Below are 20,761 nucleotides of genomic sequence, written 5' to 3' on the forward strand. Positions count from 1 at the left end.
TGTAATGTCGCAGAAATTAGGACGTTATCGCAAATTGAATAAATTTCTTCATCCAGTCCTTATTGTTGATTCTGCCTTTCGTACGTATAATAAATTCGTCCACCTCTGCATTACTCTTAATCTCACCAAGCGTTACTGGAAGTTCTCTTATTGTGTCACATAACGTATGTTTTTACTTCAACTTCCGCTTGAATGGCTGCTATTACCATATCTTCCAATGGTTCTGTCTGCTTTGGTATTAACCTCGATAACCCGTCTGCATGACCAAATTTTTTAGATGGTACATACTCTATTTGAAAATTGTAAGTATGGTACCCCATCTTTGGAGTCTATTCGCCATATGTATTGGTAGTCCCTTTTTCGATTCGAAAATCGTTAATAATGGGTTGTGGTCTGTTTGTAATAGAAATTACCTACCGTGCAGGAAACGATGAAATTTCTTTACCGCGAATATAATACTTAGCGTCTCTTTTTCAATTTGGCTTGCAAAAGTGATTGGGATGAATGTGCTATGGGTTTTACTTTTCCATCATCCATTTTGTGTAAAATGCATGCTTCTATGCCATAGGAGCTGGCATCGCTTGCAACTATAATTTCACGCTTGGGATTATAATGTGCCAGAAACAAGTCAGACGTTAAAGTCTTTTTAATTTCCCGAAATGCTTCTTCGCACTCTTGCGTCCACACCCATTTTTTTGTCATTCCTTAACAGGTCATTTAAAGGCGACCTTAATTTATGCATATTTGGCACAAATACATTGTAGTAATTTGCCAAACCTAAGAAAATTTGAAAAGACGCAATATTTTCTGGAGCAGGCATATTCTTTATTGCACTCAATCTATCTGAATCCGTGTTTATCGATGATTTGCCCCAAGTGTTTTATTTTCTCCATGAAAAATGTACATTTTTTTCCTGTTTTATTTTAAATCCATAATCTTGGATCCGTTTGAATACTTGGTTTACATGAGCTTTGTGTTGTTCTTTGCTAGCGGTTTTCATTAATACATCGTCCAGGTACCCTACTGCGAAATCCAATCCATTTAGCATAATGTCCATAATTTGCTGAAAAATCGCAGGGGCGACATTGACCCCCAAAATGAAATTTGTTAAACTTGTACAATCCCTTATTGGTATTAATACATAGCAGCTTTGAACACTCCTCATCGACTAGAACTTGTAAGTACGCGTCACTGAGGTCGATTTTAGAAAAATATTTCCCTCGACTCCGTTTTGCAAATATCTCTTCAGGGCTTGGAAGAGGAAAATGTGATCTTGTAATGCCCTGTTTAAGCCTGTCGCGAAGTCGGCGTAAACCCGAATCTCCTTACTCTTCTTTATGATGTAAACCGTTGGTGCAGCCCATTCACTGATCAATTTTTCCTATGACATCCATGTTTTCGAGTCTTTCTAATTCACCGTCTATATGTTCTATAGCGGTGTATGGAACATTTCTTTTCTTTCTTAACACTTGCTGTTCATTTACTTTTACGTCAAATTTTGCTACCGCTTTTGTACACCTTCCCAAACCGCCTGAAAATACGCCTGGGAAATTCTCTTTTAACTCCCTCTTAAGTTTTTCTGCCTCTACATTCGAATCCTCAACCTTTTGGCAAAATGAGCTTAAAGGCAGATCACATAGTCTAAACTTTTCGAACAGATCAGTTCCAAAGAGATTGTTTGATTTTCGCATGACAAAAATTCTTGCTTTTTCGGCCCTGTTCTGAAAAAAAATATTCGTCAATAATTCTCCTTCCAAGGTATTTTTTTCGCCACTGACGCTCCTCGCCGTTTTATGTGATTTAACCATAGTGGGTCTCCCAAGCTTCTTCCATGTCTGTACATTAATAATGGAAATGTCAGACATACTATCAAGCTGTAGTCTTACTTTCTTTTTAAATATTTTCACCTGTACATATTTCCGGATATTTTGTTCCTCAGGTTCAATTTTCTTAAGTTTAATGGACGTCTTTCTACCAGATTTTTTTTTCTACAATGCTATTCATTATACCATTTCTGGTAACAGTTGTCACATTGTTTGACTTTGTAGAGACACTCATTGCACCGATGTTTATTTCAATACCTCCAACATGGTTCAGGTTGATCTTTTCCCTGTTTCTATCTCTGGTTATATTTTGAAGTCGAATTTTTCTTTTGATGGATCTTTTAATATGCGACATCCCGCTTTCCTCTATGTCACGATTGTCTTGTTTCAACGCAATAAGCCGTTCACTATTTCCGCTAAGTTTTGTAGTTTTAAATTCGGTTCGTTTTCGAGTTTATTTAAAACACGGCGCCTGATTTCAGCGTCTATATTTTAGCCCTTGCACAAATATTAAACATTTAAAATTATCTGATGATAATTCCTCCAGTTTAAAATCGTCGCAATGCTTGTTCACTATACTTGCATAAGTAGTGTAGTCGTCTTCCTCTCTTCTAGTAACATCCTATGGAAAAGAGACGTTTTTGCAGAAAACAGTTCTGTAAGTAGCGTAACTGTTTCTTGGAAGCTCAACTCACTGGTCTTTTTTGAGAGAATAAAAGTCACGAACTTTATATGCTCAGCTGTTCCCAATTTCCTTAGCAAAAGCCTAACTTTTTTCGCGTCTGATTAGGTACACAATCCAATATAAAAATATCATCATATCGTCTATAGCACTGGACGAAAGTGACATCATCTTCTAGATTATAATTGAAATCTTCAATAGCGGCCCACACAGCTGTTTACGAAAATGCGTTATGATTATCGTCCACTTTATTAACTGTCTCGCCTCCAGAATTTTTCTTTGTTCCTCCTGTGTTTTCATCAATATTTCCTTGTTGGAGCATTTTTTCTTCAAATGCTTGTTTAAATCTCTTTTTCTACTTGTTGTTGAATTTGCTGCTTTTGCGACGCGAGATTTTGCTCTGCCTGGAATTGGAACGATTCCAACAGTGAATCCTTGAATTTCCCATCCATCATACGAATTCAGTTTACAATTTACGCTTGTATTAAACAAATATTCCTTAGTAAAAAGAAAATCAAGCAAGTTTTCTTTCCCAATTCTTTTGTTTGAAGAACAACAGTTTAGCAGTTCTTTTGTAACTTAATTTGCTGAACGCTATATTTTTAGTCGAACTACTACTACTAGAAAAAATCCGTCGAAATAACATTTGTTTAACATTTTTTTATTTGCAATAATTTTTTTTTACGTAGCATGTCCAATCTGGAAACTAAATTTTTTAATAGTATTTCTGAACCGGTAATGTAGACATGTCTCGTCGACAAAAAACAAAATGGTGGAATGTGGGTGGGCGAATAGACTTACGTAAAAACGGAAATCGAATATGAAACGAAAATAACCAGCACCCTTATGAAAGTATTGTGTCAGTATTTGAAAAAATATTCAAAAGAGATTTGTTTTATTCTTGCATGTCTGTGCCTGTTTTGATATGGAATGTGTTCTGATGAATTCATTGGAGTTGTACCCCCTCGATTTCATACCTCCAACAAACCCGTCGGCCAGCAAAAGACCCCCTTTTACTGTAGATGCCAGGAAGCTTTCTACTATAATAGTTTCTTCTATTGGACTGTTAGATTTTGAAATTCCCCCCTGTTTCGTGCTTACCTGACTGTACTAATGCGCAGATGTTGAAATGTACTATCAACAAACATCTCGGCCATCTCCTCACATGGACACTTCTAGATATATCCACAAATGACCCGTTTGAGGTGAGCAAAAGTAAAGAAAAACACACATCGTCGATCAGCAGATTAAAAACACTATTTAGCCCTCATAACTAAGAACACAGATTTAATATTTAAAATATCAATTTAATTCATAGTAACTGAATGCACCCTAATTATAAAGTAGATGAAAAAGAATAGAATTATAATATATAAACGGCTATATATCTGTCGGTCTGTCTCCATATTTTCACACTATCTCCTCCGAAACTAAAAGTCGTAGAGCGGCGATGGAGGTTTCAAAGGATTGGATTTTTTACGACCGCTCTTTTGTGGGTCTTTATGCCGGTTAAAATAGTTTTAAGGGCTCAAAAAATGGGTAAAAATTTATAAAAAAATCGTTATCCATTTTGTCCATTCATCTTCGTTTATTTTTACTTTTTGATTTTTAATCAGTTCATAAACATGTCACGTAGGTACAGTGGAAACGTCACCAGCTTTGAGCTACAGTTTCTGTTTCGATTCTAGTTGATGTCACCCAAATACGTCATTTTTTTTACTTTTGAAATCACGACTCAATAATAATATATACGAAATCTGGACAAATTAAAATATTATATTTAAGCGTATTTTATGCCCGGGCAAAGTCGGGTGCCTCCCCCCTCAAGTCTATCATGTATAAATATATTTCTTCTGTTGACGAAAACCATAAATCAAATTTACCATATATTATAAAAAAAAAATGATAACAGCTAAATTTTAATACAAAATAATCCGGTGTCCAAAAACAATCTCCTGACAAGCAAATATTGTTTTATTTTACTTCAGTCGAAGTTCTCAAGAATCAAGGGCCGCACTACCTGTGGCTAACACTTGAACTCGATATAACATACATAGATATTCGAATGTTCTATTAAAGTTCTTTATCCCTCAAACACTGAGTCAGTCAGGAAATTGAGAACATAATTTCCTTCTCCACAATTAATCATTTCCATATGCTGTAGTATATCTTTCTTTTTAATCGCTTGGTCTAACTGGATACCAGGACCATAATTTATCTAGTCTGGTTGAGTGTCCAGCTTTGTGTTATTACTTAATGTAATATCACTTGGAATCGGTGCACCATTTCTCGTAAAAGCTAATTTGAGTAAGCTATTGAAAAGAGATCTTATTTGGGCAGCGAATACTATGTTATTTTGAATATTTAGTCAGAGTTTATTTCTAGGGACCAACCCCTATACAGAAAGACCTTAGACACTCGGGAATAGTCTAGTAGGCATTCAAGTTCTCTCTCGTATGTATCTCTAAATGTCCAAAAAAAATGTGTTTAAAACGAATACATATTATATTACTAGGGATATGACAACAGCATATTCTTTTCATTGTTTTGACTCTCGTGTATATATCCGACACAGTTAGACACAATTAATCAACCGAGAACCACATCACTCTACATAAAAACATATAAGATATCAATGGATATATACATGAGAATCGAAACAAGGAATAGAATATGCTGTTGTCATAGCCCTAGTTATCACTAAGTATCTTTTACCTCTCCCCACAGTTCCATCTACAAACATCTAATCTCACCCTCCCCCCAAAAAAACTCTATAAATATATTAACAAAAACATTTGCCATCCACACTGATGCAAGTTCTAACCTTCGTTCCCCCATCATCGAAGCGCTACTCATCCGACCATTCCACCATTAACCAAGTTGGATACGAGGGGACGAAGTTATGTTTAAATGTTTTCAAAACGTTCTTAATCGACTTTCGTAATTTATTAAGCAGTTTTAAATTTGTACGTTCATCACGTGCCTGACAACGATTCATAAGAGTCGAAAACTTTTGCGAATACAGGGAGTTCTGATCCGTATTGAAGCACAACATTAGATCGTTGGCCTGCTAAATCGAAAAGTGGGATCACTTCTGTTTAATCAAACCCTTCTTATTCTTCTTCTTATTATTACCATCATCTATATATTAATTCGATAGCGTGTGTGTTTTTTGTGTGTCATGCTTACATCCGGGTCGTTTAATTGTTATGTTCTATTTCTTGTAATAAATAATTCTACCAAGAATTCTTCATAAGTTTTGGTTTCGGTTTCGATTATGGCTAAAGTAACTCAATTTATATATATATATATATATATATATATATATATACATGTTTCACACATACATACACACACAAACACACACACACACACACACACACACACACACACACATATATATATATATATATATATATATGAATTTTTTATTTCGGTTTTGATTCAAGCTAATGCACCCAAGTGATATGGATATATTTTTTTTTTGAAATTGCAACTTTATAACATATAAAAATCGATAGAACATTAACTCTATAATAATATATACGAAATCTGCAAGAATTAAAATATCATATTTAAGCGTATTTTACGATCGGGCTTTACCGGGCGTTCGTGCTTGCTTAGATAAATACTTTTGCAGTTTTCTGTTCTTCAGATGCTGCACTTCTATTTCTTGTTCTCTTTCGTTGGAGGAGAAATCCTTCACGACTGAGACAATTTTTATTTTTGTACCTTTTCTCCACGTTAAAAAACGACCCTGGTGTCTAACTCTGTCCCGTGGGGAGGCATAGTAAATAGGTACAATAATATCAGAGCGTCTCCATTTACACTGAACATCTACAGAATGCCAACATCAATATATTACATCTGAATGAGTCCACTGTGAAATTTCCACAGGTCCCGCTAGTTATTACTATTATTATTATTATTATTATTATTATTTCATGTACCCACATAAATTTTTTAATGTGATATAATAATTTATGTATTGATTTTCAGAATTTATTCAAAATTGTTCAATACGTGGTTAGAGCTAGGTAGTAAGTTTGGAAAATATATATGACAATCATTTGCACTCACCAGGTTTTGATCTGTTTGCAAATGTTATACGTACACATGGTATTAAGTTTGTCCGTTAACTAATCAATGTATTTCTTATTCCTATCCCTGTTTTCATAAGCCAATCACTGGGCTTTTGTCAGACAAAGTTCGGTTGACTTATATTTTGCTTGTTCCTTTTTAGAGACGGCGACTCATTATTCTTTGCGTATGAAAAGTTAACATTCTTTTAATTTAGGTGTGCTTGAATACTTTTTCTTATTTTTTATTTATATTTTAGCTGGTATAGTAGGTTAGTTGACTTATCAATTATTATAAAGTATTAACTATTATTATATATTTTTGCATTGTTATGTAAATCCTATTTTACGAATAGAATTGTTTGCTATTTCGCCTCTACAGTTTAAAATTTGGCGGGCTCTTTAAAGTCTAGAATTTTTGAATTTCTCATTCAGACATAATCTAAATGGTTTTTATATCTATACTCCTATGACTTTTTTTTTGTGTGTTGATATTCATATTAAACCCCCTTTTTCTATTTATTTAAAAAGCAAATACAAATTTTATATATATATATATATATATATATATATATATATATATATATATATATATATATATATAGAGAGAGAGAGAGAGAGATAGATAGATAGATAGATAGTGGAATGACATTCATCTGCAAAACATCTAGCTAATTTGCATATTATTTTAAGCATCCATTTTAAATAATTCCCTCTTGTTATTTCGGATTTCTTATGAGAAGGAAATTTCACAGAAATATACTTGATATGCCTGGCAGTGTTCTTAGGTTTTCCATCGCAAGGTCTTCGATAAGCATCGAAAATCGATAATTGATACTCGAAAGAACCCGATAAGAGAAGGAACAAGCGATTTTGATCAAAGTTAGTGACTGAAACTACCTAACATCAAAAGTGCATTTCAGAAGTTTTATGACCGCACAACCAGAAAGACTTGGTATATAAAATCCGCAGTAGATTCTTTGATATGACAGGGGCGCATTCGGAATGAATGTTTCAGTTTAGAGCACAATTGGACTATGATACATGCCCTTTGCATTTTAAACCTTCATTCAAGCCATTATCTAAAAATAATTTATAAAATCAATAGTAGTTTAATCTGGACTAATTCAATGCGACGAGGTATATAAAGCTGCCTCCCGGTACATCGTGATGAGTTAAGCAGACAATCAATCGATTAATGGACGCTTTCACAGATTTCAATGGCAGTAAAAATTCTGGAAAGGTTGAACATTTGTTGACCCTCACTTAACCTTGGACAGCGGCGGTCTACTTGCTAATATATATAATTATTTACTATACTAATTAAATACCCACAGACACTAGCGTTTCATCCTTTTGGGAATCATCCATGCAGGGTGTAACGATTAGCATCGGTTGACCGATTCGAACCCAGCAACGTAGCCATTTCGGACTCCATTAGCAAAGACCAAATCCAATCGCCCACCGTTAACCGCTAGAAATACTGTTGAAATTTAAACATTTATTTGTAAATGAGTTTTACCGTCTGTCAGAGTTATCTAATCATTATATCTGGGCATGTGAGCTAAGTTTACCGGCTTCATTTCAACTGAAAATGCTCAGCGATAAGAAACGATTTTATTTTAAAAAGGCTGACATAATTATTTACTATAATAATTAAATACCTACAGACACTAGTGTTTCATCCTTTATATATATATATATATATATATATATATATATATATATATATACAGAGAGAAAGAGAGAGAGAGAGACGCTATGTGTCATTGAAATCTAAATTTAAAGAAAGAGAGGATTTGAGTGAAAGACCAAGGGAGACCGAGCATATTATGTGTGTGGGTTAGAGAGATAGATAGAGAGAGAGAGAGAGAGAGAGAGAGAAAGAGAGAGAGAGAAAGAGAGAGAGAGTGAGAGTGAGAGAGTAATATATAGACATAGATATAGCGTATGGGTGTGTGCTAAAGAGATCAAGCTAGAAAGAAAGAGTGGATGACACTCTGTTGAGAGAGAGAGAGAGAGAGAGAGAGAGAGAGAGAGAGAGAGAGAGAGAGAGAGAGAGAGAGAGAGAGAGAGAATTTGAATATTTTCAAATACGTAGGTTGTGGAACGGTAATTTTTAAATACTATATCCCCACAATGGTTCAGTTTAACAAAGGCTCGTTTTAATGTGGGGAAATTCCAGATTCCTCTTTAAAAATGTGTACAAAAATAACAGGTAATCTCGTTGGCACTCTTTCACGAATGAAAGCACGCCAGGGGGACAAGTAATAAACCTGTCCCTCCCCCCACTCTTTTCGGAAGAGATCATGTCTGGGACGATGGCCTTCCGAGTATACGTTTCAGGTAAGTGTATATGTTGGCGAAAAAAGACGCCGAATATACAGTTAAGCAAGGCCGGTTTTATTGTTAGTTGACGGACCGATGGTGCAAAAAAAAAAAATAATAAATAAAAAAATAAAAAAAATAAAAAAAGGGCATAAAACAGAGCAAAGCCATTATTTGGGCTAGCGTGATTAAAGGGGAAGTAAGGACTGACTGTTTTCGATCGAGCATCGCGTAATTCTTAGTATTATTGACCTTGACATTGCTACTCTTTTATCCTAGTCTTATATATTTGTTTCTTTTGATTTACAAGTTCTATGTCAATCAAATCGACTGTTAATCTAAACATTTCTCTCTTCATTTGTCCTACACCTTTTATCTCTCATATATATATATATATATATATATATATATATATATGAAAAAGAAATGAACCATATTCGGATATTATAAAATACAGGCTCCTTCAGTCTTTGACAGACTAAGGATACCCATGGTTTGCCTGCGCGTGGAATTTTTGTGGCAGGAGGTGCACAATATCCACCCACACCTCTCCTGAGACGAAATTGTTAAATACTAGTGGCAAGTGAAGCACAGGATGACTGGAAACAGATGCCGTGTCAACGGGATTATGCCGTATATACGGCATAATCCCGTTGACACACTGGTTCTCGTCAAATCACCGAAGTTAAGCAACGTTGAGGCTGGTTAGTATCAGATGGGTGACCATTTGGGAATTCTAGGCGCAGTATGTGCTCTCCACTTATCTCGGCATTTGTTTCCAGTCGTCTAGTACATACATTTCACTTGCCACTGGTATTTAACAATGTCGACTCAGGAGAGGTGTGGTTGTAGATTGCGCACCTACTGCCACAATAATTTCACGCGCTGGCACCCCTTCGTGGGCATCCATAGTCTGTCAAAGACTGAAGGAGCCCCCTTTTTGTTATAAAATAAATAAGTCGATTAAAAGAATCACGAATTGTAGTAAAACCCGAAGTGCGTTTCGTCAGATAAACTTTACATGGATATGTGTCTGAAAGAAGGGAAAGAACCTTTTTTGTAGAAATACTAATGCTAGTATGCGAAAGGGATGAAAACAAACAAATAAAAAAACTAAAACGGAATGTGTTCCCCCAAATAGTTCCAACTGTAATCGAAGTTTTCTCTGCTTGCACAAATTAGGGGGAAGGGGGGGGTAAAACTGATGGCAAGCGCCTCGAGGACAGACAGGTGGAACTTAGTGCGTCCTCTGTGCAAAGCAGAAAACCACCCCGGAGCGAATGTAGAAGCACACTCTTTTTTTTATCTACCAACTGTTGTCCAATAGCCGATTCGCCTAATTGGGAACCCTTGGAAATAGGCTGATGATCCCGGATGAAAAGAAGTACATACACGGTGATTCTAACCTGAATGCGCTGGGTCGTCTTTCCTATATAGACGGCACGACACTGACAATATTCATTAAACTCTAAGGTTAATTATGTGACGGATTGATTGTTGCTGTTTCTTCTGATGAGTTAAGCGCAAAATACATTCACTGATTGATATAATAATTAAGTGATTGATTTTGTGCTACGAAACAGATACTTTCAAAAATTGTAAATGTCAACTGAATTAAAGGAATAAATTATAGGATGGTAAACATTATGAGCTTTGGAATATAGACTTTTGTCATCCATTCATAATAAATAAATAAATAAATATATATATATATATATATATATATATATATATATATATATATATATATATATATATATATATATAGAATAAGTTAGAAGATAAAATGTAAAGAAAGTTACTTTTACATTATCAAGTCGATAAAAGTAACAGAAAAAGGTATAAGCAAGACACCTCTTTTGGCCATGGCATTTCGAAGCTAAATGCCTCTCGTCAGAAAAAAAGACAAAATCTGCATTATAGAAATGTAAAGCTAAAAAGACAACACCGATGAAAAACATCGATCTGATTTGATTTTCTTAACTCATTCTATCGTTCTGGTGCTACCAGATCAGGCTGTCTGATTATATTGGCTTTCTGAGATGAACTGTACCTAACATTTGTGCTTTTTGTTTTTTACTTCCATTTCGCTAAACTTTTTCTTTTGAACCCCACCTTTCCCTCATTTTCATTTCTTCCCATCTCCTCTTTCTCCTTCTATGGCTTCCATACTTAAAATGTACCAGATATTATAGGCTAACTATTTTTCCGCTCTCATTGCAAAACTCATTCAGAACATGGAACAAAAACAATAAAATACCCTATAAAACAACCAAACCAAACACCACGAACTAGCGATTGAATTACAATGAGCTTGAAGCATTAAAACCGGTACCCGGAAAACTCGTACCCGGACCCCCCCCCTCTTTGCCAGCTAGGAAAACTGGTCCCTTATTGAATAAATATCGATTGAAAACACATTTTATTACCGTTCTTGAAGGAGATATTGTTTTTAAAAGAGACTATGCATCTCCATAATATTTAAAAAAATTATTTTTAACTCTTGCTTAAAAAAAAACTTAAACACGGAGTCAAGATACGAAAAACGAAACCAAATATTTATTTAAAAAATACTCTAGTTTTAACACTTGTGTCATTAAGAAACAAAAATAATGAAAGAAAACACGTGTATTCAAAGAAAGCAATTATTTTATTTAGAAGAATTAATTCAGTTTTAATAATTCTTGTGTTATTACAAAACAACAAAAAAGAAAGCACGGTCTTATGTAATTTTGGTACCGCGCTGAAATAATAACCTTATTATTTCGAAAGCCATTCTTAACATAGGGGGGGGAGGGTATCGTCTAAAAGTCATTTCAAGGCACTTGTGCAGTACTTAAAAATATACAAATTTATTTTCTTTTGGAGGTGGGGGGAGGCTCGTTTTAAAACTATATCTACCATAATATTTTCTCAAAGCTAGGTAGAAAATGAAAACTTGGAAAAATTAATTTAATTTTTTAAAACAATAGTAAACAAGTAAAAATATTTGTACAAAAATATTATGGGATGTGTATTCTCTTTTAAAGACAATATCTTCTTCAAGAACAGTCATTGTTTTCAATCGATATTTATTCAATAAGGGACCAGTTTTCCTACCTAGCAAAAGGGTATGAGTTTTCCGGAGACGAGTTTTCCGGGGACGAGTTTTCCTAAATTCATTAAAACCTTCTACAAAATTACTGGATCCAACATAAATGCTATTTCCAAATATTTTTATTTATATTGGCAAATATTACGTAGTCGCTACACTGAACATGTTAATGTTTCAGATAAGTGGTCGGTCTGGACCACATGCCTTCTTTAGGGACGTAATAAATCCTTCTGAATTTAACGTTTTTTTTTTGTTTTATTTCTCCAGTTAAGAACCAGACTCCTTCACGGGAACACAGACTTTAATACGTCGCCTGAAGAATGCTTGTGGTTCAAACCAACCACATGTCTGAAACATTAGCATGCTCCGTGTAGCGATTATGTAGTATCTGTCTATATAAATAAAAATATTATATATATATATATATATATATATATATATATATAGACACCTTTATAACCAGCTTAATTACAAGTATAAATATATTTATAAAGAACCTGAGATGGAAAGCCTACCATTTTGATAATCACCAAAATGATGCCACAGAACAAATACATCACCAACCTGGAGAAATGAAATAAACCAACCGCAGACAAGACAATGAACAGAGAAAAGCAGCCAAATACTACAGACTAAAAACATACAAAAACCCTAAAAGAAACAAAGACACTGAAAAATTTGAAAATGACTTGATCAATCTGATTAAAAATATTAAATTTAAGAAAAATAAAAAAATATATCACTCCAACACTAAAAAAAATAAATAAATTTTCAAAATCTATTTCTAAAAGCCACCAAAATAAACTGATTGTACCGGCGGATAAAACTGGGAATTTTTACACAATGGACTATATACAATATAAAAATCTAATATATAAGGAACTTAATAAAAATTATAAAACAACAAATAAATCAGCACTAAATAAAATAAATAATGATGCAAAAAACATTTTAAGTAAACTTAAAATAGATAAATACACAGAAATAACGGTACCAGGTACCCCGAGATTTACTTTAAAAGACCACAAACACAGCTTTAATATTAACCCTACTATTAGACTCATTTTCCACTCGAAATCAGATATAGGACTAGTTAGTAAAAACATATTAGATAGAATTATCCCCAAAATTAAATCTATAATAAAATACCCACTATGGCAATCTTCCAACCAAGTAATCGACTGGTTTTCTAACATTCAAAATAAGAATAATGTTAAATTTCTTTCTTTTGACATTGAATCATATTACCAATCTATATCACCTATCTTACTAAATAAATCTCTATTAATGGCACGAAAATAAACTAATATAACTCAAGACGAAATTAAACTAATACTTATAGCTAGAGAGTCTTTAATAACCTTTGATAATAAGTATTGGACCAGGAAAAATATCCCTAAACACTTCAACATTTTAATGGGCTCGACGGATTCGACTCAGCTAACTAATCTAGTTGGCCTTTTCCTTTTAAATGAAATACATTGTATACTCCATAAACAGTTCAAACTTGAAGGAGGACTATACAGAGATGATGCACTTTTCGTAACTTACTCTACAAATAATAATTACGAAAAAGCAATTAAAGCTCTACATACATTATTTAAAAATTATGGACTTAGTATAAAAATCGACCCTAATAAAAAAATTAATTATTTCTTAGACATAACCTTAAATCTTGAGAATTCTACCTTTGAACCCTATCATAAACCTAACCAATCCCTACTATATCTCCACGATGAATCAAACCACCCTAAATCAATATTAAAATCAATAGTTCCCAATATCGCTTTAAGAATTTCTAGACTGTCTTCTACTAAATCCATATTTATCAAAAATGAAAAATATTACAATGAAGCCCTTAAAAACTCGGGATACAATTCGCAAATTAAATTCATAAATAAAAATGATAGAAACATAAACTGCATTGAAAATAAACCTATTAAGAGCGTAATAACATATAATATGACAATGTCTTCCCGTATAATACATAGACAAAAGAGATAAAACCAAACCACAAATATTAGATAATAATACAAATAAACAACAAACCAAAACCCGTAAACGTAAGAATAGACATAAGGAGACCCTATGGTTCAACCCTCCATATTCCAAAAACCTAGAGACAAACATATCCAGAGACTTTTTTAAAATATTAGATAGAAACTTTAAAGCCCCCCATAGATATAATAAAACTTTCAATAAAAACACAATCAAAGTCTCTTATTCTACTATGCCTAACCTTCATCCAAAAAATATTTGCTCTAATAATAAGAAAATTAATAAGCTACAAAATACAACTATACAAAATACATCAGACTGTAACTGTAGAAGAAAAAATAAATGTCCCCTACAAGGCTCATGTAAAATTAAAAATGTAATCTATAGCTGCACAGTATCAAAAACCCCAAATCTACATGAATCTATTAACAGCCATGACTCAACTACCAGATTAAATAATGACACCAACTTAAACCAATCTACTGATCAATTACAAACCAACCCACCATATAATAATCCAGCACTAGACCTAACGGAAAATAATCACAATAAGCAAGAGTCAATATATTTTGGTTCCACATCTGGCCTAATAAAACATATAATTTCAACGCACAAACATTCTTTTAAAAATAACTCTCTGTCAAACCAAACTACTCTATCCAACTATATTTGGCAACTAAAAAATAGCAATATTTCTTTCAACTTAAAATGGAGAGTAATTGAGTCTTGTAAATTATATAAACCAGAAGATAAATTCTGTGCACTATGTACAAAAGAGACCCTAAAAATTTTAAAATACGAAGATATAAAAAATGCAACCACACTATTAAATTCAAGACAGGAACTAATATTCACATGCAGTCATAAACGTTGGTCTAAATTTAATAAATATAAACCACCTTAAATCATTAAAAATTACTTATTAGTAAAAATAGATTACAATTTTTTTTAATAAATTAAGTTAGACTAATTATCCTCCTTGCGCCCTTAATAAAAGAAAATATGACTAATTATCCCCCTTTACATTATGTAATTACACAAACAACATTCGAAATATAAACAGTGGCATCTTCAAATCAAAAGTACGCTAACGGAAATAATTTATTGCACGGGCGTCTCCCTCCTTTTTAAAATGCATCATTCAATAAGGTGAAAAGCTATAGCAAACATATATATGGGTATTTTAACCATAGTTCCTGATTTCAAAAGGCGAAAAATTAAAAGGTAAATTTTTGTACCTATATTTTTATGTATATACCTGTATACCTATGTATATGTATGTATGTGTCTATTTTTTTTAATATATATGCATGTATACATTTGTAATGTACTTAAAGCAAATTTATAATTTAAATTCAAATCTATATTTTACTCTATTTCTTTTCTATCTCTAACCCATATTAATTTTCTTATCAATTTTAAATCCAGACCTTTTATTTCAATTTTTTTCAGATACATCTGCCTTACTTTTAATCCTAGGTTTATTTATGGTGTCTTTTAAATTTAATAAAAACCCTTCAAAATTTGCTGACGAGGAGACCTTGCTTATTAAAAAACTATATGTAATAATTATTGTCCGTAACTTGATGTCTACCACAATAAAAAGAACTGTTTTCCGAAACGATCGTACAGATAATTGATTTTGTTGTTCCTTCTTATGAAACGGATTTTTAATTTAATTATAATTTGATTTTTAAATTTTAAATTATCAATCACATTCCTTGATATATATAATTTGATTTTTAAATTTTAAATTATCAATCACATTACTTGATATATATAATTTGATTTTTAAATTTTAAATTATCAATCACATTACTTGATATATATATATATATATATATATATATATTAATTATTAAATACCTACAGGCACTAGTGTTTCATCCTTTCGGGAATCTTCAGTGCAGGGTGTCACGATTAACAACAGTCGATAGATTCGAACACATCGACAAAAGCCATCTCTGACTTCATTAGCAAGGACCATATCCATTCGGCTACTGTTAACCGCGAGAAATTTTGTTGAATTTTAAACATTTATTTCATTAAATGTTTTTAACGTCAGTCAGAGTGATTTAATCATTATATGGCGATCTGCGCATAAGACTAAATTGACCGACTTTTAATTCAACTGAAAGTGCTCAACGATAAGAAACACGTTTCTTAAAGGGGCTGACATAATTACTTACTATAATAATTATTAAATACACACACACACATATATATATATATATATATATATATATATATATATATACACACACACATCCAGTATGTTGTTAACATAAATTAGTACCAATAATTTCAAAGGTGCTAAATACGTTCGTAAAGTTTATATAAAATAAATAGAATTATATTTACATCGTAAAAAGTCTACGTAGATCGGATAAGGTTTTTTTTATGTCGTCGTCAGAACTCAAAATGGATCTCGCAGTCGGGAAACTACTTTTAAAAGAAAAATAAAGAAATTCCATTATTACTTCCCCAATTTTCTGGTTGGGAATTAAAGGCCCCAGGGTATTTGAAACTTGGAAATATGATATCTTTAGATTATTCTAGTCGTTTACGATCGGATTTGGGCGTATGAGTTTGAATGTCAACCCCGCTATAAAATATTACTTTTTAAAATCGAGTCTTTAATTAATATTTCGCTGTAGATAATATTTAGTGAAATTTTCCGTGCACACAAGCACACACTCACACACATATTTATATTTCAAATATAAATTTTAATAGCATCAAGTTTTTCAAATAGCTCGATAATGTGAGATTAGAATTGTACTAAAAAGAATTTTAATTTAATATAAACCACACTAAATATAAGGCAATAAATTCAAGTAAATTCACTAAAAAATCAGGTTCTTTTATTCGTAGCATCGAATTGTGTCGGTCTACCACTGGCATATTTGTAAGGTTTCAAATTCATGAGGTATTTAATTTCTTGATGCGGCATACTAAATTGTAAAAAGAAAAATTGCCCTACAGAGAGAAAAAAACGTGTTACATTCCGCATCTATTTTATTTATTGTTTACTTAAATAAGGTATCCTTTTTAACAATAGCGTTCAATCAGTATCACGTGCCTCAACCATCCAGCAAAATCTATACTCCCAAGAATTGGTGTTTTGATGTTCACATTAAAAATCCTCTTTTCTATCTATTTCAAAAGAAAATACCACTTTGTTATATATGGGTCATTGAATTGCATTCACAAGCAAAAGATCTAGTTAATTTGCATATTCTTTTAAACATTCATTTTTATTAATTCCCAATTAGCTTTTTCGGTTTTCTCAGAGGATGATCATCTGTAGTTAACTATTACGTGTGATTATATTCATGTAGATATTCTATATGATTTATACTTGCGTATTATTTGCGTAAAAAAGGTAATAGTAAACACAAACCTCTTTCTATATATATAATGTATGCGTATATATCTTTGTTTAAAAAAAATTGACTACCAAACTCCTTTGTCGGCTTTTGATCTACATACATAAAACTATATATATAAGATTTTCGAATCAATGCGGAACATGATATTTTGGTTTTAGCCGGGAAAATCGGCACAAAAGTGTGCAAATTAAAGAAATGAAATTTGCCTGGGTAAGATCGAACGACGGCATTACAAATGTGCATGCGTAACGTAGTAGCTATTGGTTCATGTTTTAATTTATAGCCTACCAGCAAACATATCATCATAGACCAGGCTTTAACGTCAAAGGGAGAAATAAATCGAGAGCTAAACGTTTTCGTTTCGATTCTCGGTGGTAGCGCACGGGTAATTATTCTACTATATATTGGGTTCAATATAATTTAATAAATACGAAAGCTGCATTAATCAAAATATCATATTTAAGCGTATTTTACGACCAGGCAATTACGACCAGGCAATTCCGAGCAGCCTGCATATATCTTTGTCACCGGTAAATACACACAAACACAAATGCATTATATATAGACATCATTAGGCGATACTACTTTTACAAGAGCCAAATTTTCTTAATTTGGCTTTTGTAAAAGCAACATCACCCGATGATGACTAATTATTTATAACTAGTTCACTGAAACATTCGTGGCTGTGCAGTGATACCTAAATGTGTATGTAAAAATAAATAAAATTTGAGATCCAAATAATAAATGTTGAGGGGTCAAAATTGGGGGTCAAATTTAAAAAACATTGACCTCTGCAGTCTCTACGAAATTACTCAGACAAATTTTGGTCTAAACATTTGAAATCTTACATAAAGTTTATTCACACGTAGGACAAGTTATGAACAGAACATACGGCTCGAGCTAAGCCGGGTTGAACTGCTAGTATATACATGTGTGTGTGTGTGTGTGAGAGTGTGTGTGTGTGTATATGTGTGTACATTTCTCTACCAAACTATTGTCGATTTTCAGTCTGCAGACTCGGGATTTGACATAAGGGGCATTAAGATTTGGGAAGATTATTTTAATCGGTTTTCGGACAAAAATTTGGCTGTCAAGATATCAAAGTTCAACGATTTGACTTTTGAAAATTGTACCAAACTCCACCGTCAATTTTTCGGCCGAAACACTTGAAATTTTTAATGTAGGTTTCTTGGACTAGGATCAAACTTTATAATTTGATTTGAGCCCAAAATAAATAATGTTAAGGGATCAAAATTGGATATATATATATATATATATATATATATATATATATATATATATATATAATAAGCTAGGATGAGATATAGGTAAAATATTTTCGCTTGTTTTCTTTTCCTTATAAGGGAAATGGTTTTCATAATGTTTTATTGTTAAAGTGTTTTTATTCAATAAATCTGAAGAAAGGCTGTTCTTGTGAAAATTTTCAAATGACATAATGTTTCGATTTGTCCGAATAGTTTTGAAACAATTGTAACTCACGATGAAATAAACTATTGCTATCAACCCATTCGTTTAAGTCTTGGTTTTTGTTAAAATAATATATCAATGCGAAATTATGAAATATTATAATTTTGTAGCTTACAGTTTAAGTCATCTCTTTTTGGCTTGGCTTAAAATTTATTGGTATATGAACGATTAGTGAATTATATAAACTCAGTAAAATTCGGAATACTACAAATAAGAATATATATATATATATATATATATATATATATATATATATGTGTGTGTGTGTGTGTGTGTGTGTGTGTGTGTGTGTGTGTGTGTGTGTGTGAAGGCAACATTTTTTCTTTTACGCATATTTCATTGAATAAAATAGGTATTTTTGTCACAAATGATCAATTTGGTTCTTTACCATCTTCTGAATTAATTTATTTGCTTCTGGCAGGAACTGACTGATAGATTCACTAGATTTATTATAGGCCAAAGTACTTTCAAATACACCTAGATTCATCATCAGGGATACTTGATCAAATCCACAATTATTCGAAAGTACATGAGCTTATGTTACATAAGGAGAGCTGTCCCCTGCTCATGTAAGTAAGACTAGAGAAGTGAAAATGATATTAGGAAAAGGCTAGAATCGAAACCTGTAGGCAAGTGTTAAAATATAATGAATAAGTGAAATCATAGGAATGTAGTCGATTGTTAATTCTTTTAGAAATAACTAAATATTATTTATGTCAGAAAAAGGGCGACAGTCCATTCTTTTAGAAATAACTGGATATTAAATATGTCAGTTAAAAGAATGGAAAATGCTAGTTTATGAATTAAAAATAAGTTAGATATTAAACAATTACAATTGGGAATTCTTTGTTTGCCAAAAATATGTTTAGACAGACATATGTAAAATCCACGTGAAATTTAGTCACGTGGAAAAGCCACAGCCTGACGTCATAAATAAAGGAGCTTTCAATATATTGAGATGGATTTCGAAGTTAGATAATCAGAGGAGATCACAATCACAGACAGTGATAGTCAGTTAGAGACGAGAGTCGGACAACAACTCCAGTGAAGCTAAAGCCCTTAGAGGCGAAGGGTGGAAGAGAGGCCATGTAACAATACAAATTTGAATTCTTGACATCATCAATCGGCCGGCTGAGGAATAAAGGAATCATCTGATATTTTGTAACTGTTTGTCTTCGTGTCGTCATTCCACCAACTGATGTGTTTGTCTATTATCATTTTTAACGAACTTTGTATAACCCCGTTCCAAGTAATTTGTCCCCAACATTATCAATAATGTATCTCTCATCCTCTGCGTTAACAGGAACTGTTGCATAAATGCCCCAGCTCCGTAATAATAATATGAAGTACCCAAGAATTGTCACAATCGTTGTCGTATATGTAATCTATATCAATGTCATTATCATTTTGGTTTGAGCCACCATTATATGTGTCTCCAATATGTACCCGACCCAATATGAACCTCCCGCAACGCAACACCTTTACTTTAAATCTGGTTACTACATCAGTTAGTTCCTGCCAGTAAGTACGAAACTTCTCTACCAAACTCTTCTCTACAGACTTAAAAATTGATATATAATGTATTTGAACCTCGGAAACACAAAACAGCTGCTGAATAGTCAAAATTGAAAGAAAACGGAAGGACGTAAATCAACTGCTTTTGTACGCATGCGCAAATATATATTTATAGGTTAAACAACGTTAGTTTTTGTATCAATATTAGTAGTTGCTCAGAAGGTAACAAATAAAGGTTGAGAACTATATCTTTTGGTGTTGATTTTCGCTAATCACGCCCCATCTATATTCTTTACTTTTGAAATCACTATGATATATTGGGAATAAAATCGATAAAGTATTGACTCTATAATAATACATGT

The sequence above is a fragment of the Euprymna scolopes genome, chromosome 7, assembly GCF_053919585.1.
Source record: "Euprymna scolopes isolate OS-2025 chromosome 7, ASM5391958v1, whole genome shotgun sequence".
In the NCBI taxonomy this organism is placed as follows: Eukaryota; Metazoa; Mollusca; class Cephalopoda; order Sepiida; family Sepiolidae; genus Euprymna; species Euprymna scolopes.